Below are 26,101 nucleotides of genomic sequence, written 5' to 3'. Positions count from 1 at the left end.
ATATTCTCAACCTCATAATTTTCTAGTGATTAGGTATCGGATCCGAAATCCGATATCAGATATCAGATTTCGGATCGGAATCGGATATTTATTTTCGAATATTTTTTGAGTTCAGGTATGGATTAAAAAATCAGATTTTAATATGAATTTTATCATACCAGACCTTACTCGATCCGATTGCCATCTCGGGTTCAGATGTAAAGAGACACCCAATTAATTTAACTTTCCTGCCTATTTTTTCATAACTTTTTGGGCTGTATTTTACCTGTGTATCCACCTCAGCAAAAACAACCACATAGGGTCCATGTCGGATGCTAGATTAAGCTTTTTCTGAATGATTACATTACAAGTAAAATTTAGGAGCTTCCCCAAAAATCTAATTATAATGACAATTACATGCTATATAAATTAGTCAATAACCCGCATAAAACATGGGCTAGCATATATAGTATTTATACATATTAAATTTTTATATAATATTAATTTTAATTTGAAATGTTAGTTTATTTTTTTATTATTTGTTTAAAAAGTACATTTGCTCAATTACTTATTTTGTTGTGGCAAATGTTTAATACTAAACTAAACAATGTCTTTACATTTTTTTGTTGGATGTCTTTGAGATTTTAAAACTACTTTTTTTATATATAAAAAAACCTAAATAACTTCCTTTTGAAGTGTATTCATCCGGTATCTATATCACTTCAATATCCGGCCAATATTTAAGGTACTTGCATATAATATATAATAAGCCAATTTAAAATTGACTTTTCACCACACTCATATATTAGAGACAATTCAGAAAATATTATAATGGTACTAGTATACGAACTGAATTTTGGGATGTGTTCCAGGAAGCACAAACCAACCCTTTGTATCATTACTCAAAAGAAAATTCAATCTCTCCAGGAATCTCTTTATTGGGAGTAGTAGCAATATAAGTGTTCGCTGTAGTTCTAACGCAAAAATACACGCAAGCGTACGCGATCACAAGTAGTATATGTTATTCCCAAGGAACTAACAATGAGATTTACAGAAGGGGGGTTGAATGTAAATCTCAAAACTTTTTCAAGTTTTGAGCAGTTTCAAAGGCTATGTGTTTTGATGAACAAGTGTGTGTGAATTGCTTTGAGCCAATGCAGACAGATATATATTCAAACACAAATGTAAAGAACACAAAAGACTTAAAAACTTTTCTGGTGGATTTGTTGTTCCACCAGAGATGTGTTATTTCAGAAAATCTGTGATTCAAAGAATTGATCACAGCTGCGTCCTAGTACAAACTAGATGATTTTCTCTCAATATTTTTCTAAACAGCTCTGAAAAATTCACACTCTAATTACTAGCTGCAACTTGGTTTATATATCACCAAATTTACAAGTGAAGACAAAAATATAAAATACAATTGAAAAGATTCTTCACATGTTTCTTCTTCATTTCTCTATCCAATGCAATCTAGGATAATCTGTGAATCTTTGAATACTTCCTTGTTTGCACCAGAATGGAAATGCTGCATTTTCTTGATTTCTCCAGGAGGCTACCATATTCCAATTGTCTCTGTCAACCCATGTGCCTCTGTCAACTTATGAATTGTCACTGTCAACTGCTATTGAACTTAGCATCCGTTGAAGCTTTCATCCATTGATGGCTTTATCCATTGATGCATTAGCAGTTGAAGTTTTATCCGTTGATGCACTCATCCGTTGATGGATGTTATCCGTTGAAGCTTTAGAGACATCCGTTGAAGCTTTGTTTCTTATCCGTTGAAGGTCTTTAACTTATCCGTTGATACCACTTCACTTATACAAAATTACAAGGCATGAAATATTTACAGTTAGCCCTCCTATTTGCATATCCACTAGTAGTCAACATGACTTATAATTTCCCACAACATCTAAGAATTATAACTTGAATACAGAAACTGAAATGTGCTACAATACTAAACTTATTTCTAAGTAAAGCTACTCCATCAACGGATAGCCAGATGGTCTTATCCGTTGAGGCTACAAATACCAGATTTCTACTTAAGTGTTTTGTTTAACTTTTCATCAAACTAATACACATATTCCTAACAGTATAAGATATAAGATTCAAGCTTGGTGGCAGTGGCCATGGGAGTTTTTGCAGATGAACAATCCATTAAGTCAAACTTCTTTAAAACATCATAAATATATTTAGTTTGACTAATAAAAATTCCACCACTAACTTGTTTAACTTGTAAACCAAGAAAATAAGTTAGCTCTCCCATCATGCTCATTTCATATTTACTTTGCATTAACTTAGCAAACTTTTTACAAAGCTTATCATCTGTAGAACCAAATATAATATCATCTACATAGATTTGAACAAGTATTGTAGAGCCATTAATATTTTTAAAGAAAAGAGTTTTGTCAACAATACCTCTTGTGAAGTGATTATCTAGAAGAAATTTTGACAAAGTCTCATACCAGGCTCTAGGTGCTTGCTTTAGTCCATAGAGTGCTTTCAACAAATAATATACATAGTCTGGAAAATTTGGATCTTCAAATCCTGGAGGTTGGCTTACATAAACTTCTTCCTCCAATTCTCCATTCAGAAATGCACTTTTAACATCCATTTGATAGACTTTGAAATTTGCATGGGCTGCATAGGCTAGAAAGATTCTGATGGCTTCAAGTCTTGCAACTGGAGCAAATATCTCATCAAAATCTATTTCCTCTTGTTGAGAATAGCCCTTGGCAACCAATATGGCTTTATTCCTTATGACAATGCCATTTTCATCCATCTTGTTCCTGAATACCCATTTTGTATCAATAGAGCTCTTGTTCTTTGGCTTGGGTACCAGCTTCCATACCTTGTTCCTCTCAAATTGGTTTAGCTCCTCTTGCATTGCTAAAATCTAATCTGGATCCAATAGAGCTTCTTCCACTCTCTTAGATTCCTCCTGTGATAGAAAACTACTATATAGACATTCATCTTGAGTAGCCCTTCTAGTTTGCACTTTAGATGATGCATCACCAATGATCAATTCAAAAGGGTGATTCTTGGTCCATTTTCTTTGAGGTGGTAGATTAGCTCTAGATGAGGTTGCCTTAGTATTGTCATGATGTGAGATGGAGTGTTGATTGGCTGAAACTCCCCCTGAGTTACTGATCCTTTGAAAGGAACTGGGAGTTCTATCAACTGATGAAGTGAATTGATTATCCGTTGACAGACTATGATCAACGGATGCTTCATTATGTACTTCAACGGATGATACACTTTGTCTTTCAACGGATGCTGCATTGTGACTTTCAACTGATGCAGTACTTTGTGCATTATCCAAAGGCAGATTTTGAATTCTTTTCGAGGTGCCTTCTCCATCATTCTCATCTTCACTATCATTACAATATATCTCAATGTTGTCAAATTTGAGTCCTTCATGTTGTCCCTCATCTGTTAGTCCATCAATCTTTTTATCATCAAACATAATATGCACAGATTCCATAACAATGTTGGTTCTTAGATTGTAGACCCTATATGATTTTCCAGCAGAATAACCAACAAATATTCCTTCATCAGCCTTTGCATCAAACTTCCCTTTGTGATCAGGTTGATTCCTTAGAATGTAGCATTTGCAACCAAAGACATGAAGAAAGTTTAAAGTTAGTTTTCTTCTCTTGAACAATTGATAGGGAGTCATTCCTTTTGCCTAATTGATTAGAGAAATATTCTGAGTGTAACATGCACAGTTAACAGCCTCAGCCCAAAAGTATGTTGGGAGTTTTGACTCTTCAAGCATTGTTCTTGCAACTTCAATTAGTGATCTGTTCTTCCTTTCCACCACACCATTCTGTTGTGGAGTCCTTGGAGCTGAGAACTCATGCATGATCCCATTTTCTTCACAGAATAACCTCATGGTAGAATTCCTGAACTCAGTTCCATTGTCACTCCTGATATTCCTTACTTTGAAATCTGGATGATTGTTGACTTGCTTGATATGATTGATGATGATTTCACTAGCTTCATCCTTTGATCCAAGAAAGTAGGTCCATGAAAACTTTGAGAAATCATCTACAATCACTAGGCAATATCTTTTTCTTGAAATTGACAATACATTGACTGGTCCAAAAAGATCCATGTGTAGCAGTTGTAATGGTTCATCAATTGCTGATTCAAGCTTCTTACTGAATGATGCTCTCTTTTGCTTTCCTTTCTGACAAGCATCACACGGTCCATCCCTTGAGAATTCCACTAGAGGCATTCCTCTAACTAAGTCCTTTTTGACTAGATCATTCATTGTTTTGAAATTCAAATGAGATAGCTTCTAGTGCCATAGCCAAATTTCATCTGGACTTGCTTTGCTGAGAAGACAAGTAATTGATTCTGCATCTGTAGAGTTGAAGTCAGCCAAGTACACATTCCCTTTTCTAACTCCAGTTAGAACCACTTTGTTGTCTTTCTTACTTGTGACAACACATGCTTCAGAATTGAATGAAACGGTATTCCCTCTGTCACATAATTGACTGATACTCAATAGATTGTGTTTGAGACCATTAACTAATGCAACTTCATCAATGATGACATTTTCTTTTGAAATCAAGCCATATCCCATAGTGAACCCTTTGCTGTCATCTCCAAAGGTTATGTTAGGGCCAGCTCTCTCCTTGAACTCTGTGAGCAGGGTGAAATCTCCTGTCATGTGCCTTGAACAACCACTGTCCCAGTACCATAGATTCCTTCTTTTTCCCTGCACACAAAAAAATCAATCAAGTTGATTTTGGTACCCAAGTTTCCTTGGGTCCAGCCTTGTTAGTCTTTTTCCTAGACTTCATACCTTCTGCATCTTTTGACTTAGGTAACTTTGGGTCAACCTTGGTCTCAGATGTAGTTGGTTGAAGTGTAGGGTTAGTCACAGAATCATTTAGCATATTTGTTTGAATTTGATAAGGCATAGATTGTGCAAACATATTATTCCACATGGGCATGTTGTATGGCATTTGAGGCATACTAAATGCAGCAAAATAAGGATTATTAACATATGGCGTGTTTGCAAAATGTGCATGAGGATTCTGTTGAGACATAACAGGCATAGCATGCAGAGGTGACATAGACATGTTAGGCATGAAAGAATTTAAAGACATGGGAGCATTCTTAACTGACTTGCAGTTAACAGATAGATGATTAACACTTTTGTAATGCACACAACTTTTTCTAGGAGCATATTTATCAGGTGTGTAATTGTTGTGTTTGTTAATCCCTACCTTCCCATTTCTATTTGATTTTCTTTTAGTTTCCTTTTTATCCTCAACCATCTTAAGCCTATTTTTAACTGATCTAAAGTCACGTGTCCTATATTCACCTTACTGGCATCTTTGGATGTGCTAGCTTCTTCTTTGATAAAGTTCTTGGAAGTTGAACCAAACTTTTTATTGAGATTTTTCAAATTGTTCTTTTTAGAATCACTTGCCTATTTTAATTGATTAGCCTTCAACGAATGCTCATTTTCTTCCTTCAACAGATAACTTTCATCATCCGTTGATTCCACATCCGTTGATAATCCATCAATTAATTCTACTTCCTTTTTGTTTTTCTTCCAGGCATTCTCACAGAGTGATTCAATTCCCTGAACCTTGACAATCTGAGCACTAACATCCCTAGATGTTTTTCAGGCCTTGATTACCTCTTGCTCGCGTTCTTGTTGTTTAGAAAGAATTTCTACTTTCTTAACAGATTCTTCTAGTTCACTCTCAACAGTTAAGCATTTGATTTTAATCTTTTCAAGCTCAATTACCTTACCCTTTAACACATCATTCCTATCACTTAAAAACAAATTATTATCTTTGATTATTGTATTTTCTTTAGCTAGTGATTTAAGGGAAACACGCAAATGATATAATTCATTGGACATATCATTTATGGCTTCATTGCATTCAATCTTAGAAAGCTGAGAGAGGTCAGTAGTAATTACCCGGTTTCTTGATGAAATAGTTTCATTTTCATCAGAATTAGCCATCAGGGCCAGGTTGACATATTCCATATCATCATCTTCATTGGCTCCATCTGCTGCCCAATCATCTTGAGTCAGAAAAGCTCTTTCCTTTTGTTTTAGCAAATCGAAATATTTCTTTTTATAATCCACCTGCTCAAATTTCTTTTTATCAGAGGTTGGCTTTCTGCACTCATTTGCAAAATGTCCACTTATGCCACAGTTATAACATTTGAACTTAGATTTGTCCACCATGTTCTTGTTTGACTTAGTGAATTTAGAATTTTTCTTGAATTTCATCTTTGCAAACCTCCTGGACAGAAAAGCCAGATGTTCATCAACATCATCAGAGTCATCTTGACTGGAATTATCTTCAACCTCAGCTACTTGCTCCTTTCCCTTGCTTGATTCTGATTTGCTTGTGCCAATTTTGAGACTTGGCATTGTCTTTTCTTCATTCCTGGCTTCAGTCTTCTCATTGTCAGCTACAAGTGCAACTGATCCACCTTTTCTCTTTCCCTTTTCCAACAACTCATCTTGCTCCATCTCAAGTTCATAGGTCTTCAAAATTCCATATAATCTTTCAAGTGTGAAGTCCTTATAATCTTGAGAATTCCTTAGTGAAACAGTCATAGGCTTCCATTCCTTTGGTAGAGACCTCAGAAATTTTAAGTTGGAATCCTTGACTTGGTACACTCTGCCATACAACTTCAATCCATTCAACAGTTTCTGAAATCTATTGAAGGTATCATTCAGTGATTCTCCTTCTTCAAAGTGAAAGTATTCATACTGTTGAATGAGAAGCTGCATTTTGTTTTCTCTAACTTGTTCAGTACCTTCACAGATAAGTTGCACAGTATCCCAAATTTCCTTAGCAGTTTGGCTGTTAATGACATTATCGAACATATCTTGATCTAAACCATTGAACAGAATGTTCATGGCTTTCTTGTCCTTGGTGAACCTCTTCAATATCTTCATCAGTCCATGCTGCTTTTGGCTTGGGAATAGACTGTCCAATAGCAACTGTGGCAGTTGCAGCTGTGGCCACCTTGTGAGGGATGTGAGGACCATTTTCAATGCAGTTGATGTAGCTTTCATCTTAAGAGAGAAGATGTAGATGCATCTTCACTTTCCAGTGATGATAATTATCTCTTTCCAGGATTAGAATCTTTACACCAATATCCTTCTTACTCATGATGTTAGTAGAATAGATCTTTAAACTCTTTGTAAGTTAAGAGCTTGATCTGATACCAATTGTTATTCCCAAGGAACTAACAATGAGATTTACAGAAGGGGGGTTGAATGTAAATCTCAAAACTTTTTCAAGTTTTGAGCAGTTTCAAAGGCTATGTGTTTTGATAAACAAGTGTGTGCGAATTGCTTTGAGCTAATGCATACAGATATATATTCAAACACAAATGTAAAGAACACAAAAGACTTAAAAACTTTTCTGGTAGATTTGTTGTTCCACCAGAGATGTGTTATTTCAGAAAATCTGTGATTCAAAGAATTGATCACAGCTGTGTCCTAGTACAAACTCGATAATTTTCTCTCAATGTTTTTCTAAACAGCTCTGGAAAATTCACACTCTAATTACTAGCTGCAACTTGGTTTATATATCACCAAGTTTACAAGTGAAGACAAAAATATAAAATACAATTAAAAAGATTCTTCACATGTTTCTTCTTCATTTCTCTATCCAATGCAATTTAGGATAATATGTGAATCTTTGAATACTTCCTTGTTTGCACCAGAATGGAAATACTGCATTTTCTTGATTCCTCCAAGAGGCTACCACATTCCAATTGTCTCTGTCAACCCATGTGCCTCTGTCAGCTTATGAATTGTCACTGTCAACTGCTATTGAACTTAGCATCCGTTGAAGCTTTCATCCGTTGATGGCTTTATCCGTTGATGCATTAGCAGTTGAAGTTTTATCCGTTGATGCACTCATCCGTTGATGGATGTTATCCGTTGAAGCTTTGTTTTTTATCCGTTGAAGGCCTTTAACTTATCCGTTGATACTACTTCACTTATACAAAATTACAAGGCATGAAATATTTACAGTTAGCCCTCCTATTTGCATATCCACTAGTAGTCAACATGACTTATAATTTCCCACAACATCTAAGAATTATAACTTGAATACAGAAACTGAAATGTGCTACCATACTAAACTTATTTTTATGTAAAGCTACTCCATCAACGGATAGCCAGAATGGTCTTATCCGTTGAGGCTACAAACACCAGATTTCTACTTAAGTGTTTTGTTTAACTTATCATCAAACTAATACACATATTCCTAACAGTATAAGATATAATTCAAGTTCGTTCCCACATGGACTTGTTTAGGTTAAGTTCAGATTATGTACTTATACAACAATTTATGGTTATTGTTCAATGCTAAGACAAGTAACAAATTGAGTTTTGATTTAACTAAGAGATTATACTAAATAACATTAACTAAGAGAATTAAGATTGAATTACTTATATGAGAATAAACATGGGATTCTAACTTCATTAAATACTTCATTCAAAGTTTATGTCTTTAGCCCTAGCATGTGATGGTGATGACAACTAATCAGATAACACGAAACTAGTATACGCTAACTTTCGTTATACGTATACCCTACTATCAAACATCCACAATTAAGATAGAAGTTGAATAGACACCAATTATGTTTAGTCCCTATATGTCTATAAAGATTGAAAACATAATGGTTTAAGAGCTAGTTATCTATCTTGATTACATAGGGTGAAAAAGATGGCTAAAATTACGCACGAATTATGCATGTCAATTCATACATAAACCTATGCTATCATGACAAGTTATAAACCTCTATATTCATTGTCGCTTCAATAGAGATTAACAAACAATCTTAGATGTTAGCTACACATCAAAGACGAATAAGCACAACCAAACTAGGAAATCATAAATCACCACACACAAAGAATTATAAAACAATTAACTACTAAAATCCATTAATAAATCCGTTAAAACCCCATGACAATGATTAGTTCATAATCGAACTCATCGTCACCATGGGTTCCAATGAAAACATGATAATAAATAATATAAGAGTACCTAAGGTTCAAAGACAAGTCGAAAACAAGCATCAAAGTATCAACTATATTGAAGAATACAAAAGTCTTCTTCTCCGTAGTCGTCTTGTGCTCTCTAGGTCTTCATATTGCTCTCCCTTGGCTCCTTGTTATTAAAAATGTCTTATTTAGGGTATATATAGGCTTCAGGATCGAACTGGGCTTCAAAATCTCCAAAACAGACTCGAATCAGGATTATGGTTGAAGGGACCAGCGCGGCTGCCCCGCATACCAGCGCGGGTATGCGCTGTTTCTAAAAGCCCGGCACGGCCGCCCCGCATGCCAGCGCAGGCGCGCCGTGCTACTGGATTTTTGGCTTCTTTTCTTGTTTTGACTGCAGATTAAGTTTCGTTCGTCCGATTTCGACGATCCATAGTCCACGCGAAACTCTCGAGACGCTCTTAAAAATGAACACAGCCTTGGCTTCCAATCCTGACCTCTTTTCAGTATATTTCAATTAAAAGCTCCTTTCTTCCTTTAACTAATGCCTGAAATGCAAAATCACAAAAATACATCAAAAATACCAATAACTTGAGTCCAAAACACCAACTTAAGCCTGTAATAAAGCATTCCAAGTAGATATAAAATCCACTTATCAATAAGCAACTGGATGAGGAGCTGGAGTCATGCCTGTTTGCACTAGAATTGACGGTGTTGAAGGTTGAAAGGGTATATGAATTATCTTCGGAGTCATGTTCTCTTCATTAGCTGCATCAAAAACTGTCTTGGAGGGAGTGGTAAATAGCATAGTGTTACCTGGAATTATTTTTTGTACTGTCTCGTTACGTTTCCGATTCAAGTCTTCCATTATGTTTGTTGCATTCTTTGAACATTCTCTGGATGATTTAGGTGAGAAAGGATTGCGCAACACAGGAGATAATTCGACTTCGTGAGCATTGAATGAGTTTTTTTCTCACGAAAACCAGCAATGCCCAAGCCTCTCCTACCTGAACGATGACAAGAATTAAAAAAATAAGAAAATATGACATATATGAGGCAATTGTAACATATCCAAGGATTTAAACAAAATCTAAGAATAATAAATTGCAGCTGAAACCATACGGGTGTGCTTGAAACGCAAAATAAATTTCAATAAACTAAACAAAAATACAATGAAGTGCTTCCTTGTTATATGCATTTCTTAATAAAATTAACTTATATAACACAATAAATATCAAGCTTTACTCTACATTTGTCAACTGGATATATTGATGTTATATCCTGAAAATAATGTACATGCAAAAAATAATTATTCATAAAAAGAAAAAAAAACCAGCTGATAAAGCTGTACGACCGTCGTCTGTTTGTGCATTCAACTGGCCATTTTGTTGTGGTTGCTCATTCTTTTTGGTATGATGTGTCTTAGGAGTACCTTTGAAATAGGGAAGCTGCTCAGTTTTTGGAGGTTGAAGCATTGTTTCCCCAGGAGAAAGTATTCTATTGCTTGTACCACTACCACCACATGATAGTCTGGAACCTTTTTTTGCATTCTGGTTGTCATACTTTCCTTTTATCTTCTCTATTCAGGCCGCATCTCCTGCTATTAGGCTTGTTGTTGCTGCCATCCATAGTTGGAGTGAAGAACTACGACCTTCTGTTTGTGGGGTTTTACATCCTGTATATCAAATAGAAATACTGTTGGGAGACCTTAAAGAATTTTACCTAGAAATCATCTTTGGAACTTTCTCATATGCTCATCAAATGCTGCTTGCTGTCATCCCGGACTTCACTTATGAATTACTGGTTTGTAATTCTTTCTGCCCATACAGTTAAATAAATAATTTATAACTACTTAGTAAACTTCGTATTGATCTACTGAAACTAAAATACGTACTCCCTCCGTCTTCATTACGTGACCTCTTTGTTTTTTCTCGTACTTTAAGACACATGGAAGAGGTGCTTCTATACTATTTTATTTTATTTGTAATTTTCGTTTATTCACCAACATTTGGAGGGAGTAATATATAATTATGAACCTTATAATTCTCTTAGATGGTGTTTAAGCTATCAAATATCATATCAATATAAAGTATCTACATGCTGACAAAGTAGATTTCCAAATAAAATCCATTTAATTTAATTGGAAGACTTTTTGCTCTGCCTGGGTACCCTGTTGCCTAGGAAATCATCATATTTTTGTGAAGATCCTGAATAAATTTTCTGATTAATCTTCTGGAGTTGGAATCCGTGTTTTTTAGTGTCACGTCTTCCTACATGACTCGTCCCAGTGAAAGAATCAGAGTAAGCAATACATAATTTGTTAGGTTGCCTTTCTGCAATTTTAAATTTACTTTATACCTATATTGTCTTATAAACTGAGCAGTTGATGTCGAAGAGAGACTAATGATAAGGTGAGAGCTCAAGCAGTAACTGTAGTTTTTAATCTAGTTAAGTCTAACATTAAGTCATTTACACCTTACCTAATTTTTTAGGCTGCTAAAAGATTTCACGATAAAGAGATATATGTACCTTATCGAAAGAGTGTTATTCTTCTTCTCTAATTTCCTTCCTCGAAGAACATTCAAACTGAATGCCACTTCCGCCCTGCAACAATAATTAAGTTAGTCACTCGTATACACTCAAATTTATCATTATCATTAAAAAACACAGAAGAAAAAATTTACCCAGTTTGGTGGGATAATTGATTGAGTTGATCCCATCTTTCCATGGTGATGCAATCATTGGAGAATCTGAAATGCTAATTTTTTTGATGTTGATCCTGACTTGTGACACATGTATATTACAATATAAATAAAGATACTACAAAAAAAATAACCAAGCAACAATTGTTATTATTATCCCTATCGCCAAATTTATCCTCGATTTTCAAGTTTTCATTTTAGTTGTTTTTAGTATTAATATAATAATATTCAAATTCAACCAATTGATTGAGAATCTTGTTAATATTTATATATTTATATTATTTTTACCAATTTTATATTTCATGATCCATCTCTGCCAATATTTCTAATTATTTATGAGAAAGATAAACTAAGATTTATCATTGTCGTGTTAGGGACTCTAGTGATGACAACAAAAAAGATGACATAACCGTCCACCACTTTTTATATCTTTAACATATGCGACCCTACTGAAAAACTTAATAGGAAAATATAAATCTATTACATTATTAATAAAGAAATATATCTCAATCCTTCTGAACTAATCACCACCACTTACTCCTTATTGAGTATTATTAACAATGGGGGAACCGGCCTCACAAGCCCTGGCAGCAACAATGGGCTCGACAGAGGGCGTCGGAGCGACGCTGCTCCAAGCAACTCCTCAGGCAGCTCAGTGTAATATCCGGGATATATCGTGCAATTATTTTTGCTAATAGATAATTATTATATGTATTCAGTATCTATTCTGTGAATTAATTATTTATGAATTTATAGGGATCATATGGATTTTATAAAATCTTTTTCCGGGTATTTAAAATCTATTTTATAAAAACGGGAACCAACCACCATTATCCGTTTTTACGTTTTTAGAACCCGAAACTCTTTCGAGAACTCCTTCCTAACCTAATTGCAATATTTCGAGCATTTTCCGTGTTTCGACTTTTTCAATCCGGCGTACGGTTTGTCCTGCGCGGGTCCCGGCGTAACATTTTCGATACATTATTCGTTTCGGTAAATCAATAAAACTCGTATTTTCGATAAACGGGAGCTTTTTATTAAACTATCACAATTATCACTTCGTAATACATGTAACCAGGCGCTGAGACCAATACCGCAGTACAAATTGTACTGATTTGGATAATTATCTCGAAAACCGATACCGTTTGGATCAGTTTTTATAAATAAACGTACCGTTTTATATCCAGAATGATCCAACGGGATACTAATTTCCCGTAATTATAAATAGCTTCTACCGTATTTTATTTTGTACCGAAAATCATTTGCAAACAGTTAAATAAATAATTATTCAAAGAAATGAACCGTGTTCTTCGTGTTCTTCATAATCAAACAAAGATTTGAGGACGTTATTGGAATCCGATGGAGGCGTATGAATAGTCAAAATGAAGCTCTCGACAAGACGATTGTATCCATATCAAAATCATTAAATAAGGTTAACTATTTCTCAATTTCGTATTTTTAATTTTTTTAATTTTTTTTAACTTAAATTCGGGCTCTGATTTAGAGGGGTTGCTTGTATGTTTTGATGCTTGTTTAACATTCCTGGGATCACGAGGAGTGATTTGGTATATAAATTTGTTGGTTTTGATTAAGATTTGATGCAGTTCGGGTTTTTGGGTTTTGTCCAAACTTTAATTCGAATTTTTGAGTTATTCTTGGTTTTTCATTAATTCTTGGTTACATGAATAGATTGTATTCGTTCTCAGCTTTATTTTGGTGTATAAAACAACCGATTTGGTTGAGAAATGAAGAAAATCGATTATCGCCGGATTTTGCTATGAATTTGGCCGGAAATCTTGCTCGTGACGATGGTTGTTGATTCTGGAGGGTGATATGAGTTCCTGAGGAGTTGAGGGTTGGATTGGGAGTGAAACCGAGCAAGAACCGTGAGTTTTGGGGTCGATTTTGGCATCACCGGAGCTCGCCGGAATCTCGACCGGAATCTGGAAATTTTCCAGAAACCGGCGAGTTACCGGCCGTGTTCTTGAGCCAGCCGCCGGTTGATCCTGTGGGGAAGATGACCCCTTTCCCCAAATCTGTTTCTGCCACCTTATTTTTAAAATAATTCAAAATTTTCTTATTTAATTCCTAAAAATTCATTTTTTTATTCTGAAAATTATTTTTAATTCTAAAATCAATCTTAATTATTTAATTAATTAGTTTTAATTGATAATTAATTATTTAATTAGTTAATTAATTTAAATATTAATTGATTAATTAATCTAATTAGTTATTAATTAATTTTAATTGATTATTTAATTAGATTTAATTATTTAAAATTGACTTAAAAATTCCAAAAAATAGTTTCGAGCTTTAAAATATTATTCTAAATTATTTCCAAGGCTCGATAATTATTATCAAATTGTTTCGAAGCCAGAATTGGCCAACCGAACCCTGTTTATTAACCCGAAATTGATCCAACGACCCGTTTTAATTCGGAAAAATGATTTAAAAATCATTTTTATTACCTGAAAGCCTGTTTATGACCCGAGGCTTCTTTATAAATGATATACCATTGATTATTTGACGTGTTATGTGTTATATGTGACTTGTTGGTTGACTGTCGGTCTATATATTCGATGATTACTTGTTTATAGCATAACTTTCAATCCGTTAATCGGATTTGGGTGAAACGAAGGGTAGATAGAAGTGTATGTCGAATAGAATCGTATGAGTTAAATATTGATAGATATTTATAATGCCTAGCAGAATAAGCAAGGCGTAAGAAAGGGAAGCAAGTGATCAGAAAATAGAATTGACATGTAGAAAATACAGCAAGTGATCAGAAGCTAGAAGCGAGGCATATGAGAAGCAGATGAGTGGTTGTTAAATAGAGTTGTTAGACGAGTACAAGTGAAGTTGAAATGAATCCTGATAAGGCAAGTATTTCTAAACCTTTCTCGAAATATAATGCAAATATTCTCTTGTGACATACGGTTAATACCCAAAATAGTTATGTTTTATACTGTAAATACTTTGAATCCTTCAGCCTTGAACCTGAGCCATATCATTTGATCTTTGAGCCGCAAGCCTTATTCTTTGTGAACCATTTGATTTACCAGATATTAAGCCACACAAATACGATGTTATTCCACAAATATATAACCATCATATACCAAACACTGAAACAAAATTATTTAAACATACAGAAACTTTTATACTCAACCATACCTTGTGATATCAAAGTACTAAACCTTGTAGAAACACTATTCATCTAATATCCGATTATCCTACCGGCTGAAGGCCACTTCTTTTATGTATTTTGACATACCCTTTTTGGTAACTATGAATTTTACCATGCTCTTTTACAAATATTTTATGGTTATGGATTATGATCTGGTTCTATTGAACTCTATTGTTTATCATATTGAAATGCTTTAGAATTGGATAGTTTTCTTTGTATGGACCAGATTCGTGGTCAGACCATATCGATGGTCAAGTTAGGCCAATGTGTGCCTTGGATCCAGTAGTTAGAGCAGTACTGTGTGCTTTGCTCGGGGTTAGTGCGTGACTGATCAGCAGCCTAACCTTGGTTTTAAAAAACTTAAAATGGTTATCCAATTCTATTGGTTGTTTAACAAGAAACTTGATTCCTTTGAATCACCTCGTTTATTATTGTTTAACCTCAGTTATTGATAATATGACTTGCTGAGCTAGATAGCTCACTCTTGCGAATCTTTTTATGTATTCTACAGTTAAGAAGGATACGGTTGATAGCGAGATTTCCCAGTTCAATGTTCGAGCTAGGATTCCAGATTATGATTGATCGAGCTAACAGAATTTTAATGCAGTAGTGAGATAGTAAGGTTGTAAGAATAATTTCATATCAGTTGTAAATTAAATTCGTTGGGATTTGGTACGTTGTAATAAAAGTTAAGGTTGTGGCTTGTTTTCATACTTTAACCTATTGCGATCCGTGGTTATGTAAAGCAGGGTCATTGCAAATAATATTTTATATACAGGTTTATATATTGAGTATGTGTTATGGACCCCAAACTTCTGACCCGGGTTTGGAGAGCGCCACAGGTTGGTATCAGAGCTACAGGTTATAAGTCACTGAAACAAGCCTCGATTGTCGGGATTGGGTAGAGGGTTAGGATTAAGAATAGGAAATAGAGAGATAGGTCATCGTGAGGTTGAGTGCGACTGTATAATAGGTTTACGACGCGGTTCATGTTGCGATTCGGGATTCTCGACTAGGGACATGATATCCAGGCAACAGCAATGGCAGATCCTGATTTCCCTGCATCAATTGATCGTTTGGAGCTTTCCGTGTAAGGATCGTCATCTTCTCTCTGATTCGATTTGCGCCTTGTTCCTCCATCAATATTCATAGTATCACCTTTTATTATGACAGTTGTGCCTTCCCAAGTTATTCCACGCTATTTTATTACCTCTTGATATGAGACGACCTATTTAAGAAACGTCCATCTGTTTATTCTTATTTGATTATACATCGGTTGCGAGTGTGTCCTTTCAATTTACCCGACACCCTGTTTCTATACCCCAGTTTAAAATCTGTTCTATGAAATAATTGTATTTATGAGGATGGACTCGGGAGTTGCAGTAAATAGTGAGTATTGAGACACAAATTAAGATGAGAAGGAGTTTGGAAAGAAGATTCAGGTGTTCTGGAGGATGGCTGTTATCAGGTTACAAGAAGCTATTAGTAATTAGGCCATTCATGACTAGCTTGTGGAATGGAGTAGATAAGTATTGAAGAGAAAGAGTTAGAGGAGATTAGGGATCTGTAGATTTCTTGAAATCAGAAAATGGTATTGTAATGATGGGATATATATTTTAACAAGATGATGCGACATTAGCTGACTTGTTGACTATTGGATAGTCTGTTCCACTTAATGATTGCAAAGTGGTTAACGGGAGTACTACCAGTATGGGAGCCTTAATGTGAAGCTACGAATAAGATAACGTGCAACGACAGCGGAAGTGTTCATTGATTATAGAAAGAAAGAGACCGCAATGAAGGAGAGGAGATAAATGGAAGTGAATGGACCTTTGAGTGACCGTTCTTTAACTTGGTATTTGGTCATAAGAAGGACAACAACCAACTCATATAGTGAGGACAACCAGATGTGTGATTTTCAAAATTTTCAAAATTTTTAACAAGTTTTTGAAAAAGATTTTCCTCACAAAATTTCTAAAAGCCTTTTTGAATAAAATAAGTTTTAAACCTTGGTTGTCAAGTTACTACTTGAGTTTCTTGTTTATTAAAAGACCCAGATTATTTGGAAGGATGTTGTTTCAGACTCAGTATTGTTAATTTGGAGAACGAGGTAACCTGCGATTATGAAGAAGTGGGTGCAGGTATTGTCTGATAGGATTAATAACCGAACCAGCGTACGGAGTATCTATTCATCCAATTACTGGGATTATCAGAGTTTGAAAAATTCATTGATTAAACGGAAGCCTGAACAGGACCGAAGAAGATTGGAAAAACTTCCAGACTTTTCTAAAGGAAGAATATTATTAATAAAATGATCGTTATGTTGAATGATTCATGGTTATTCCAAATTAGAAAGAGCAAACTCAAGGTTATCTGATAAGAACGCCATTATGATCGAAATGTTAAAGTATTATACGTATAGGTGCGACATTACAGACGCGAGACTTAACAAGTAAGAATCTACCATAATGCTTAGTTGTGAAGGCATTTTAGCATATTTCTAAAGTTGTTATGTGATAAATTTGGAAATGATCGAGCAAGCTCAAAAGATGAATACAAGTAAAATGTGGATGGTGACCAATGGTATCATTCTTGTCCTCAACATTACAGCGTATATTTCTTTTTAAATTCCTAAAAATGTATGAACTCCTTTTTCTTAATAAATTCTTTCTGATGATATCAAAACGGAGGAATTTGCATTCCTTTCAAATTTAATTGTTTCCCTCAAGTTTTGCTTTCTGATTGGGACAAACAGTGTTATGATAAGACACTTTGTCGGAATGACGAAGAGTTGGGTGGGACGCCACCTAATCATGTGACGGTATGAAAGACTGGCCATCTTAAGTACCAATGTGGTTGTCTCATTCATACTCAAATCATTACTTTCTCTTTCTTTTCAACTCTAAGTTTATTAAAATTATGAATCCTTTTAGTTGTTTCGTTATACTGTTGCTCTTTGTGAGAGCTTTTCAAACAAAAGTCAACGTATTATACACTCAGCGGGAAAAGTCTCATCTACCTCTCATGCATGGAAAGGAAATAAGGGCATATGGTGAGAATTGCAAATCACTGGCCCTAGCCAGGGATGCATTAAGAGCCAAGGGAATCTACTTCAATAAGGAATACGTCTCCGAGAACGAGAATTTGCAATATGTTATTTAGAATATGGATGTGATGACGTGAAAGATTATTGCGGATACCTTATGCGTTAAAGTATTAAAAGATGTGGGAGCAACTTGATCGTATATCTCTCAAGGTTTTATTGATAAGATGAATTATCTTGTCGAATCAATATGTTTATGACTAAAGGACTAGCAAGTTAAGAACGTGTAGCTATTGAATAAGTAAGTACCAATGGTGGAATCAATATTTCTGGCAATAAGTTGCGAAGAACTGATATCATTTGAGATAAGAGGATTTGACATTATTCTAAGGAATGGATTAATTATTCAAGTGTGATGCCCAGGTAGATCGTCGTGATGGAAGATAGTTCTGAAGACGCCAAATGAGAACATGAAGGAGTTTAAAGGATAAAGGAAAGTAAAAAACTTGTTAAGAACGATTTAAGATTTCAATGACCAAAATATAAGTGCTATGGCGATTATAAATAAGAGTCGGGAGCAAACCGAACTTGAAGATTTTTCAGTCTCAAGATATGTTTCCAGATGAGTTACCAATATTTCCTTTAGATAAAGAAAATGAGTTTATAATTGATTTAGCACCTGAAATGAAACCAGTGTCCAAAGCCTCGCACAGAATGGCACCAGATAAAATAAAGGAGTTACCAGAGCAACCGCAGGAGATAATTAAAAGAAAAAGCAACTGGACCTAGCGTACCCCCTAAAGTGCACCGGTACGATGTGTTAATAAGAAAGATGGAAGTGTGAGATTATGTGTTAGCGAAAGCTCAACCAGTTTACTCTCAAGAGCAAATATCTGTTACCTCGAACCAATGATTTGTTTAATTAAATGAACGAAGCAAGGTATTTTTATAAGATTGATTTAAGACTGGGTATATTACCAAGTGAAGATTGAACTTATGGACATATCAAAGATAATTTTCAGAACTCAGTACTGTGGTTATAAAATTCTAGAAATGTTAGTTGAATGAACTAATATACTAGTAATATTTAAATTTGATGAGTAGAATCTTGAAGGAGCAATTTGGATAAGATATACTTGTGTTAATTAAGAAAAACCATGTAACCTATATAATGATAGCTGAGGAGCCAAAGAAGAAAGAAGTGGTATAAAAAGTTTACCAGGTGAAAACTTTAATGGCAGGAAGTATAATTCTTAGCATAGACAGTCAGTAAGGAGGAGACAAAAAGGGGATTCAGCAGAAAAGTTTAAAGATAGTATGAATGGAGAAAGATCAGAAGCACCAACAAAAGTAAGAAGTTTTATCGTGGGCCAGTTATTATCCGAAATTTGTGCAAAATCTCTTGAAAGTTGCAATATTCTGGATAAAGCTAACCAGGAAAAGCAAGAAGGTTATATGAAATGGAGAAGGGTGAAGAAAGTTTTGCGGAGTTAAATGAAAGAATGGTTACAACACCTATTCTATCACTTTGAAGGTATCAGGGAGATTTGGTAGTTTATAGTGGTACTTCTCGTAAGGGAATAAGATGTGTGTTGACGCAAAATAATAAAGTTATTCCATATGCATCCAGACAACCGAAACCTTATGAGCAGAAGTACCCTATTCATAACTGGGAATTTAAAAGCAACGATAATATTTGTTTTGAAAGATTGGGAAATATTATAAGTATAGAGAAGGATGTGAGATATATACGGACCATAAGAGTTTGAAGTATGAACTCCCGAGGAAAAGCAAATGTAGTGGCAAGAGATGAGTAAGAAGGAGAGAGAATGAACATAGAGACTGTACTAGAGGAATTAGCTATGGAGTTCTTGAAGTTGGAATTGAAAGTCAGAGTTCATGATCCAAAATGGAGTAAGAATGTATAAGTATGACTCTTCAATAGGAATTGTTAGAGAAGATAAAGAAGTGTCAGGAAGAGGTAATGGATCAGGATATAAATCGTTTAGTAGGTGAAGAATTGTGCACGCAAAAAAAAGACGATCAAGGTATTCTTAGGTTTTCTTCTAGAACTTGGATTCCACCAGTGATGGAACTGAAGGATGAAATTTTACAGAAAACTCATAATTCAAGGTATTCAATCCATTCAGGGAGTACCAAGATGTATAAAGATTTAAAGGAAAATTATTGGTGGCCAGATACGAAGAGGGAAATTGCGGAATGGATTAACAAATGTTATATATGTCAAAGAATTAAAGTAGAGCATTAGAGACCAAGTGGATTGCTACAGCCATTGGAGGTTCCAGAGTGGAAGTGGGAGCATATCACCATGGATTTCATAGTTGGGGTTACCAAGCAAAAAAAAAACTAATCATGATACCGTTTGGCTTATAGTGAATAGATTTACCAAGTCAGCTCATTTTCTGTCTATAAACGAAATATTTTCGCTCGATAAGTTGATCCATAGGTGCCTGAAGGAAATTGTAGTTCGTCATGAAATTCCTATGTCTATCGTATCTGATCGAGATCCAAGATTTAATTCGAGATTTTGGAAGAGTTTTCAAGAATGTTTAGGAACAAGATTGAATATGAGTACAGATTATCACCCACAGATGGATGGTCAAAGTGAAAGAATAATCCAGAAAATAAAAGACTTATTACGTGTTTGTGCTATTGATTTCAAAGGAAATTAGGGCGAGCATTTACCTCTGATAGAATTTGCTTGCAACAACAGTTAAAACGCTAGTATCGGGATGTCACCCTAAGAAGCCCTTTATGGAGGCAAATACAGATCTCCAGTATATTAAGACGGAACAGTAGAGCGCAAAATACTTGGACCCGAATTAGTACAACAGACAAAGGAAGTTGTTAAAGTTATCCATAAGAGATTGATAGCCGTATCAGACCGTCAAAGAAAATAAACAGATCAATCACAGAAAGACATGGAATTCGAAGAAGGAAGCTTAGTACTACTGAAAGTATCGCCGTGGAAGGGATTAACGAGGTTTGGAAAGAAAGGAAAACCGAGCCCAAGATATGTCGGACCTTTTGAAATTTTAAAGCACGTTGGCAAAATAGCTTTCGAGTTAGCGTTACCTCCGCACACGGAGCACATTCATAATATTTTTCATGTATCGATGCTTAAGAAGTATAATCTAGACTTCAGGTATGTAATAGAATATGAGCCGATAGAACTTCAGGCAGATTTGTCATATGTAGAGAGTCCGATAGAGATTCTAGAGGAAAGAGAGAAAGTATTGAGAAATAAAGTGATAAAGCTAGTAAGAGTATTATGGAGAAACCCAAAGGTTGAGAAGTCAACCTGAGAGTTAGAAAGTGATATAGGAGAAAAGTACCCTCATTTGTTTTCTTAGGAGATTCTGACGACAGAATCCTTTTAAAGGGGGAAGAATGTAATATCCGGGATATATCGTGCAATTATTTTTGCTAATAGATAATTATTATATGTATTCAGTATCTATTCTGTGAATTAATTGTTAAGTGTTAAATGTGTTTGAATGTTAAAAAAAAATGTTATTAATTAAGTATTTCAATTTTTATATATTCCAAATAAAATATAGATAATTGTCATATCTTCCTAATTATTTTTATGTTAATTTATGAATTTATAGGGATCATATGGATTTTATAAAATCTTTTTCCGGGTATTTAAAATCTACTTTATAAAAACGGGAACCAACCACCGTTATCCGTTTTTACGTTTTTAGAACCCGAAACTCTTCTGAGAACTCCTTCCTAACCTAATTGCAATATTTCGAGCATTTTCCGTGTTTCGACTTTTTCAATCTGGCGTACGGTTTGTCCTGCGCGGGTCCCGGCGCAACATTTTCGATACATTATTCGTTTCGGTAAATCAATAAAACTCGTATTTTCGATAAACGGGAGCTTTTTATTAAACTATCACAATTATCACTTCGTAATACGTGTAACCAGGCGCTGAGACCAAGACCGCAGTACAAATTGTACTGATTTGGATAATTATCTCGAAAACCGATACCGTTTGGATCAGTTTTTATAAATAAACGTACCGTTTTATATCCAGAATGATCCAACGGGATACTAATTTCCCGTAATTATAAATAGCTTCTACCGTATTTTATTTTGTACCGAAAATCATTTGCAAACAGTTAAATAAATAATTATTCAAAGAAATGAACCGTGTTCTTCGTGTTCTTCATAATCAAACAAAGATTTGAAGACGTTATTGGAATCCGATGGAGGCGTATGAATAGTCAAAATGAAGCTCTCGACAAGACGATTGTATCCATATCAAAATCATTAAATAAGGTTAACTATTTCTCAATTTCATATTTTTAATTTTTTTCATTTTTTAAACTTAAATTCGGGCTCTGATTTAGAGGGGTTGCTTGTATGTTTTGATGCTTGTTTAACATTCCTGGGATCACGAGGAGTGATTTGGTATATAAATTTGTTGGTTTTGATTAAGATTTGATGCAGTTCGGGTTTTTGGGTTTTGTCCAAACTTTAATTCGAATTTTTGAGTTATTCTTGGTTTTTCATTAATTCTTGGTTACATGAATAGATTGTATTCGTTCTCAGCTTTATTTTGGTGTATAAAACAACCGATTTGGTTGAGAAATGAAGAAAATCGATTATCGCCGGATTTTGTTATGAATTTGGCCGGAAATATTGCTCGTGACGATGGTTGTTGATTCTGGAGGGTGATATGAGTTCCTGAGGAGTTGAGGGTTGGATTGGGAGTGAAACCGAGCAAGAACCGTGAGTTTTGGGGTCGATTTTGGCATCACCGGAGCTCGCCGGAATCTCGACCGGAATCTGGAAATTTTCCAGAAACCGGCGAGTTACCGGCCATGTTCTTGAGCCAGCCGCCGGTTGATCCTGTGGGGAAGATGACCCCTTTCCCCAAATCTGTTTCTGCCACCTTATTTTTAAAATAATTCAAAATTTTCTTATTTAATTCCTAAAAATTTATTTTTTTATTCTGAAAATTATTTTTAATTCTAAAATCAATCTTAATTATTTAATTAATTAGTTTTAATTGATAATTAATTATTTAATTAGTCAATTAATTTAAATATTAATTGATTAATTAATCTAATTAGTTATTAATTAATTTTAATTGATTATTTAATTAGATTTAATTATTTAAAATTGACTTAAAAATTCTGAAAAATAGTTTCGAGCTTTAAAATATTATTCTAAATTATTTCCAAGGTTCGATAATTATTATAAAATTGTTTCGAAGCCAGAATTGGCCAACCGAACCTTGTTTATTAACCCGAAATTGATCCAACGACCCGTTTTAATTCGGAAAAATGATTTAAAAATCATTTTTATTACCTGAAAGCCTGTTTATGACCCGAGGCTTCTTTATAAATGATATACCATTGATTATTTGACGTGTTATGTGTTATATGTGACTTGTTGGTTGACTGTCGGTCTATATATTCGATGATTACTTGTTTATAGCATAACTTTCAATCCGTTAATCGGATTTGGGTGAAACGAAGGGTAGATAGAAGTGTATGTCGAATAGAATCGTATGAGTTAAATATTGATAGATATTTATAATGCCTAGCAGAATAAGCAAGGCGTAAGAAAGGGAAGCAAGTGATCAGAAAATAGAATTGACATGTAGAAAATACAGCAAGTGATCAGAAGCTAGAAGCGAGGCATATGAGAAGCAGATGAGTGGTTGTTAAATAGAGTTGTTAGACGAGTACAAGTGAAGTTGAAATGAATCCTGATAAGGCAAGTATTTCTAAACCTTTCTCGAAATATAATGCAAATATTCTCTTATGACATACGGTTAATACCCAAAATAGTTATGTTTTATACTGTAAATACTTTGAATCCTTCAGCCTTGAACCTGAGCCATATCATTTGATCTTTGAGCCGCAAGCCTTATTCTTTGTGAACCATTTGATTTACCAGATATTAAGCCACACAAATACGATGTTATTCCACAAATATATAACCATCATATACCAAACACTGAAACAAAATTATTTAAACATACAGAAACTTTTATACTCAACCATACCTTGTGATATCAAAGTACTAAACCTTGTAGAAACACTATTCATCTAATATCCGATTATCCTACCGGCTGAAGGCCACTTCTTTTATGTATTTTGACATACCCTTTTTGGTAACTATGAATTTTACCATGCTCTTTTACAAATATTTTATGGTTATGGATTATGATCTGGTTCTATTGAACTCTATTGTTTATCATATTGAAATGCTTTAGAATTGGATAGTTTTCTTTGTATGGACCAGATTCGTGGTCAGACCATATCGATGGTCAAGTTAGGCCAATGTGTGCCTTGGATCCAGTAGTTAGAGCAGTACTGTGTGCTTTGCTCGGGGTTAGTGCGTGACTGATCAGCAGCCTAACCTTGGTTTTAAAAAACTTAAAATGGTTATCCAATTCTATTGGTTGTTTAACAAGAAACTTGATTCCTTTGAATCACCTCGTTTATTATTGTTTAACCTCAGTTATTGATAATATGACTTGCTGAGCTAGATAGCTCACTCTTGCGAATCTTTTTATGTATTCTACAGTTAAGAAGGATACGGTTGATAGCGAGATTTCCCAGTTCAATGTTCGAGCTAGGATTCCAGATTATGATTGATCGAGCTAACAGAATTTTAATGCAGTAGTGAGATAGTAAGGTTGTAAGAATAATTTCATATCAGTTGTAAATTAAATTCGTTGGGATTTGGTACGTTGTAATAAAAGTTAAGGTTGTGGCTTGTTTTCATACTTTAACCTATTGCGATCCGTGGTTATGTAAAGCAGGGTCATTGCAAATAATATTTTATATACAGGTTTATATATTGAGTATGTGTTGTGGACCCCAAACTTCTGACCCGGGTTTGGAGGGCGCCACACTCAGGAACACCCTTTAAGTAAAAAAAAGTAGAATTACTTGTAAGGTTTCTTAGTACTCTCTCTTATGACTTTAACATACTCACATTTAAATTACAGGGAGAACATGAGTACTGAAATTATTCATATAAGCAAAAGTATAAATTAATAAATACACAATTTGATTAAAATTTGTGATATATAAAACCCGAGCAACAACTCTTTAAATAGTGAACAGACTGCACACATACATCGAATATGACACTACTTGCCTAAACAATTGGAAGTCCAATAAAACTTAAAAATTCATTTTATAAATGTTAGGATTATGTGCAATATAAACCTTTTCTGGCTGTAATGATCGAAGATAATCCAACAAATCATTTTTTTCTTTCTCGACAAAATGTTGCATCCGTAGAGCAACATTTTCCTCTTGAATTCACGAAGCTCCTTGAATATGCAAACCGTAAAGTCTATAAGAATGAATATTTACCTAATGAAGAGGAAATTTAGTAAAAAAGGCATGCGTAATAATGTATAAGATCTGATGTAGAAAGAAGCAACAAATGTAAAATTAACACTACAAAAATTGTTTCAAAATTTTCTACTCATAGAAGACAATAAACTTTGAGCTACAGTAACTACAACCAAGCATAATCTGGCTTAGTAGTACAAAGTTATTTTCCTGATGCAATAAGGTTAGCTAATGGTTTTCCACATCTACTATCAACACAGAAACTAAAGATGGGTCACTTCTACGTTTTAACTGATGCAACTTCAGATAATTGACTTGAGAAAGTGCTTATAATATTATTTTTTATAATAATTAAAACAGGGATAACGGTTGGGCCAAATTGTTCCTACTCCAGTTATTATAGTTTAACTTCAAGTTTATACTGGTTGTAGCTCTTGTCTGAGTGATCCTAATTCAATTTTGTTAAAGCCTTAAGGATAAGAGTTGGTCAAGGGACATATATTTGGAAGGTTGAGACCACAGAGCTTTCACCGGCCATAAACTTCAAGTTTAATACTATGTTGCAACTCTTGTTTGATTGATTATTGGCACGATTCTTGGAAAACTAAACTAAAGTATTCCTAATAACATTTACATCTTAATTAAATCAGTTTACTTTGATTATTAAAGTACTAATTTAAAAAATGTTAGTTGGTAAGTGCAAATTAGCTATAACAGAACTAACTGTGAGTTTTTAGTATAAACTAGTGGCACAACATGAACTAATCCTACAAAATTTGTTGTCATTTTGTAGTATAAGCTTTTGAATCTTGACTCTTTTGTGAATCAAGAAAT

The sequence above is a fragment of the Apium graveolens genome, chromosome 8 (assembly GCF_009905375.1).
Source record: "Apium graveolens cultivar Ventura chromosome 8, ASM990537v1, whole genome shotgun sequence".
NCBI lineage: Eukaryota > Viridiplantae > Streptophyta > Magnoliopsida > Apiales > Apiaceae > Apium > Apium graveolens.
Note: the sequence above shows the minus strand (reverse complement) of the source record.